Genomic DNA, 6424 nt, shown 5'->3' with positions numbered 1-6424 from the left:
GATTGTCCGCTTGGGTCCCTATGCCCGTAGGTGCGACTAACGGGCCAAACACATTTCACACAGTGCACATAAAACTTAAATTAAAATTAAAAAAGGCATAGAAATAATTTGAACTTAAACTTAAATTTAAAATATATAACATTAAGTCCAGAAATTCATAAGTCCTCGTCGCCATATATCAAACTTAAACTTAATCTTAAGAAAACATAAATCAACCCTAGGTCTTCTTCTAGTCCCGGCCGTTGCCGCTGTCCTGGCCGACGTTCTCATCCACGGTGAGATCAATGAAGGACGGTGGCTGCCACAGGTGAGTGGGCAGCGTGTGCGGCGGCTCTGACAGTGCCTGACGTGGCGGTGACCACGTCTCCGCACCCACCCACACGGCCGGGGGCCCGGGGCAGACACATACTCTGGCATGATAGGCATGCTCGACGTCCACGTCCAGGGACTGCCCAACCAACGCTGGGTTCCAGACATGTTCCACATCCACCTACTCCTGCTCGACAACCCCTTCCCCTGGCTCGGGGATGACGACATCATCGGTGGCTAAAAGCGCGACTTGCATGTCGAGGCCGTCCCACTCCTTGGACTCCTAGAGCCGCGAGTCCTCCAACTCCTTCAGGTATGCCTCATCCATCTCTTCATCTGCTTCTAGAGATGGCGGCGGGGATGGTGTGGGTTCACACGCGTGCACCCCATGCATGCGCACACGAACGGGGAGGGCTGGGAGCATGTGTTTGTGGCAGGGTCGAAGCAAACATGTGGGCAGAGAAGAAGAACTGCCGGCGCATGTCATGCTCGTCTTGGAACCAAGTATCCCAAAGGGGCGAATCCATGGCGTACCTTGGGTCTTGGAGGAGGTCTCGAGGCAAAGGGTAACGTCGAACGTTGATCTTGAGGAGCCGAGCGCGCTCGCTGGCCAGGACCGAAGTCACTAGCATACGCTCCAGGTTGAGGTGCCACCCATCCGGTAGAGCTCGAGGAGACAAGTCCACCATGGGGATGTTGCCGCTGCCATGCCATCCTTACTTGAGCAGACTGATTTGCAAATCCATCCCCAATCATAGGATGGATCGCTTCGTTGGGGAAGGATCAGAAGCTTCTTTATTCAGCACGGCCATCACCGCCGTCAAAGCCAAGACTATGAATGACCGAAAAACCTAAGCTTCTAGGGTTTTAAACTCAAGGTTACACGATCTGCACACGCGTGGATCCATCGACCCCCTCACCACCGACGACCAAGGTCACCGACGGAGGGGAGCCGCCGGCTCCGGCAGCGGAAGGACCTCGTGGCGGGCTAAGGCGCCCTTTTCATTCTTCTCCTGGGAGAAAGAAAAGCTAGATGCGTGGACACTCGCACGTTCAAAAAGGAACTTCTGTATGTTATAAGGTCTGACGACCGCAGCGGCACATACGTACATACATGTACTTTTGTACTCCCTCTGTTCCCTGATATAAGATTTTTAGCTATTTCAAAATAGTGACTACATACATACTAAAATGAGTGAAAAAACATGCTAAAATATGTCTAGATACATATGAACGGAGGGAGTATATACTAGTGACCAAGCGCGCTCCGCCGCGCCAGGAAGTTACCCAGATATTTGGTTGGCTGTTTTTAAAAGGGAAGGATTGTTGCCTATATATTATTTCAGTTCCACAGGATATTTAGTTGTCCATCACTTTAATTAGCTGGTTTACTTAACAAATGAGGCATATTCGTAGATAGAAAAGATGGCACATTGATTGGTGAACAACACCACGATAATTCATTTTTAGAGAGCAAAATATACGAAATCTATTGTCATTGTCGGAAACAAATGTTCACTGCCGTTCTCTTAAACAGAAGTTCTCGTATGAAACTGAAATTGTAATATTACATGCATAAATTAGCAAGTCATCAGCATGTTAGGCAGCTTTCGAACGGAATGCTTGCTCACAAGAAGTCAAGAAGTACCACAGTTTGTAGAATTCAGCCATTTCTGCATTAGTCTAGCCTTAAAATCAGAAAAAGAATAAATATTTACAACATGAATGCGTTCAATTAATCTTAACCAAAGAACAAAAAGAATCTTCACAAGGTCCAGAGTGGCAAACCATGTCTACAGTTCTCAAAAAAGGCATCGCGATATCATCACCGACTTGTTTTTGCAGCCATACATTAGAAATCCCATCCATTAGCATTTAAAAACATGACTCAACGATTACCTTACCTCATCAAAACAGCATGACACCTTGTAGCCTGCATGGTGAAGTAGTACACCTTCCGATGGCAATAACAATTTCTGGATAAGATTAAGGAAAAATTAGCATCCTGATCTTTTCTAGAAATTAAATAAAATATGATTCCTTGGTCTTCAAAGAAAATAGAAATCCTTTTTCATAATTCCAATAAGAAACAACTTTATTTGTAGAAAGTAAGCAAGGCAAGCAACTCAGCCAAATGGATGTGGTATATACATGAATACATGGGTAGCAAAAGGAATTCACCATGGGTACAACTCAAAAAAATATTTATGCATATTTCGCATACATAACTAAAGTTAATGATCATCTTATGGAAAAATAATCACTAATAAATTAAATCAATGCATCGAACATTATACTGCTTGTCTGATACAACTTGCTTCCCCGAAGCCGCAGCTTGCTTCCCCGGGGCCACCGCTTCCTCGCCATGCCACCGAAGGGCAAGGGTGCCACCGGATTCAAAGGGGTGCACCACTGGCCGACCGGCTGGCAACTTCGGCGTCGAGTTTCAACACGCCAGCCGGAGGTACTAGCTCGACACGTACTCGACAGCTGACCTCACCACCTGCGCGTACGACGTTGCCTTGTGGAGGCTCGGCCTCCCCCGCTCGAAGCTCAATTTCCCGGAGATTAAGTCTCGGGTGGATGCGGAGCTTGTCGGCCAGCCGGTGACGAACGAGTCGAGACCCGATCAGGCCGACTTCTCGCATTTTTTCCGACGAGCCAAATAACATCCGATAGAGTGATGAGCACTAGTAGAAAAGGGCCCATTTGTCCCGGTTCATAAGGCCCATCTGTCCCGGTTGGGGAACCGGGACTAAAGGGTCGTTACTAATGCCCTAGGCCTTTAGTCCCGGTTCTTATACAAACCGGGACAGATGGGCCTCCATGTGGCCGCTCTGGCGAGCCCAGGCAGGAGGGCCTTTGGTCCCGGTTGGTAGCACCAACCGGGACCAATAAGCTTCCACGCGTCAGCATTTCAGCGGCTGGTTTTTTGAAAGGAGGTGGTTTAGGGGTTTTGGGGGTTAATTTAGGTTGGTATAGGTAGCTAATAGAGAGATGTGTCCTCTCTTATCTCCGTGCTACTGCTACTGCTATGCCTAAACATGACTTAGATTGAAGTGAGGCAACATGTGGTGCATGTCGAATGTAATACTAATCCTAACTTGATCAAGTTTGGATTGTACTACTTTCGACATGCACCACATGCATGTTGCCTTCACTTCAATCCAATCCACGTTCATTTCATCCACAGATATATAATAACTCTTCATGCTCGCATCATGCATCATCATAATAACAAGTCCTACTAATCATCATCATACAACTTCTACTCGTTATTAATATCAATTCATACGATCATCATCCTGATAGTCATCGAACCAACCCTACTTTGTTCTTAGCACATGATCATCAGTATTAGGTAGGACCTAAATACCCTCTTTAAGGTAAAATAGCATAAAACAATATAGACCCTGACTCTCCATTATGGAGAATGGAGATCATCCTGTCTCCAATTCTTGCGCTTCGCTTCCTTTTGCTTCCAAGAACCTCCTTACAACTGTCCATACATTTTTTCCATTTTCTGATTAGCATGTCTCCACTTCTTTTAGAAATCCGGTATGGACACTTGATATTCGTAGGATGACCTGGATATATGTTCAAAACACGAAGGCTGCCATTCTGATACATCAAATGAGGCACACAATCCTCTGGGATTCTCTATTGAAAAACATAGTAATAACTTCATAGTTAGCAATGATGTACTAGTTTTAGAAGTATGCAAAAGATGCACAGATGTCGTAATAGTAAAATATCTTACCAGTGTATCTCCATGGTAGTTACCGTGGTTCAACACGTGCACTAGTGGCACGTATTGACCATAATGTTGAGGAGTTTGATTGTAGATATTGTAATTCTCAAGATCAGTACAAAATCCGACCAGATAATTTTTCTCCTGATAAGTTAATTCGGAGCCATCGGTGTAGTGGGTTTTGTCTACCATGTTCCGCACATTGTTTGAACAATCAAAATAAGCTGTCAATGGAAATAAGCTATCAAGTATTTTGAAATAAATAATATAAATTAGCTAATAACTATGTTTGAGAAACTCACGTAGCGGTAGAACTGGAGGCGTATCAACAAGGACCCAAATGTCCATATTGTCTTGCTCGATTTCAGGATCACCAAGATCCATGGTGACAAGCATACCCTCATCAAAACCATACATCTTGCAAAATGCTTCCCAATTTTTGCAACCAAAATGGGTTACGCTCTCAGCATTATACAGGTTTACTTCAAAATCCACATCATGATGGGTCCTTAGGTGAATTTTCTTCGTTTCAAAATTTTCATGGTCTTCAAAATCCATCCTCTCCAAGACATAGCGTATTGCATGGCATGGGATAAGCTATACTCGAATTGTAAAAGATGAAAATTACACGTTGAAATAGTTGAAGTCATGCTTAATTACGAAAAAAAACTTGTCGCCGTTGCGTACCGTTTCAAGATCGAAGGTCTCCTCGAGCTTAATGCTGAAGCGCCAATCATCGTCCAGGTGAGGCCTGTCGCACAAACCTCGATCGTCGTGGCACCACCCGCACTCCCCCGGCAGACTTTCGTCGTCCGATGATGACATTTCCTATGTTCATAATTCAAAGATTAAACTTGTACAATTAAATATATGTACTACAAAAACTAAATTAGATCATTATTATTCATCACGGGTTGACTATCGGTTTGTCGAGTCTTTTCTTGAAAACTCTCAGCTCACATGGTGTATACATTCGACCGTTGGTGATGGTCGCTCCTCCATTTGTCCCCGAGTGCATTACACCAAAATGTCTAGCACACGGGAACAAAGGAGAAGCGACCCCCACGACAACAGTCGGGATTCTTCGTCCTCTCATATATATATGGTGGAACTCTCCCTCACTGATTCCTCTCTGACATTTGCAACCGTCAGTGATGGTAGCTCCTCCTTTCGTTCCCGAGTGCATTACACCAAATTGTCTAGCACACGGGAACGAAGGAGAAGCTACCCCCACGACAACAGTCGGGATTCTTCGTCCTCTCATATATGGTGGAGACTTGACAGACTTAAAGTCAACCCGAAATATCATTTAATTATCTTTCTAAAATAGGATTTGGCTGGTCTCACCTCGATGTCGGAGGGAGCGGTGACGGGGACGACGGCGGGGATGATGGAGGGGCCGGGGGCTCCTAGATTTCTGCGAAAACAAAAACCCTATAAGCTATCAACTAATCATATGCATATGACTTGCATAGTGCTCTCCAATTTTAGCATTCAAAGTAGGAGTAGTTTTCCAATTTGAGCATTCAATAAGCAAAATCGAATCGCAAAATAAAGTAGTATTCAAATTAGGATGCATTCAATTATAAGCAAAACTACATCATCTCCATGCGTCCGTACATCGTCGAATATTATCACTAATACACCTCGAATACTATCATACATATCGCCAGTACAGCTAGAACCGTAGCGCCCGACGGGTATCGGTGCGGGCGGTGGACACCCAAAGGGAAGGAACCATCACAGGATCATAGCTCCAGTGAGATCCCTGAAGAACTTGCCAGGTATTGTCGAACCTGCCCTCCAACACAACCATGTAGCGACGGACGTGCTGGTCCTCCTCGCTAACACGGTGACGTACCACCTCCGCGGTGTCCGGAAGCCTCGGCACCGTCACTGGCCCACGCGACCGCCACCAAACAAGGATCGGGTCAACGACGGGCTGGCTCCTCACCAACCTACGCCCCCGGAAGGTAGCACCTCCCAAAACCAGCCCGGCGGAGTCCAGTCCCGGACATGGCCCCTCTGATCAAGCCGGCCTCCTCCGCCGAGTCGACGACGAGGATGCGGGATAGGCATCGTCGATGTCGATGCGGGAATAATTGGTTTAACTAAAAAAACAAACTAGTTCTATTAATTTCCTTACTATAAATAGAATAAAGTAGTAGTTACTAAAAATAAACTAGCTAGTTTAACTAGTTCTATTATTTTTCTAACTGATTTATTAAACACTTTCTAAGTAGTACTTACTAAAAGTTATCGGGGAGGGGGGTACGTATATCGACAATGACATACCCGATAAAAAATAAGAAGAGGAAGAAGAAGAAAAAAAAAGAGGAGAAGAAGAAAGGAATAGAGGAGGAG

Source organism: Triticum aestivum, chromosome 6D (genome assembly GCF_018294505.1).
Source record: "Triticum aestivum cultivar Chinese Spring chromosome 6D, IWGSC CS RefSeq v2.1, whole genome shotgun sequence".
NCBI classification, from domain to species: domain Eukaryota; kingdom Viridiplantae; phylum Streptophyta; class Magnoliopsida; order Poales; family Poaceae; genus Triticum; species Triticum aestivum.
Note: the sequence above shows the minus strand (reverse complement) of the source record.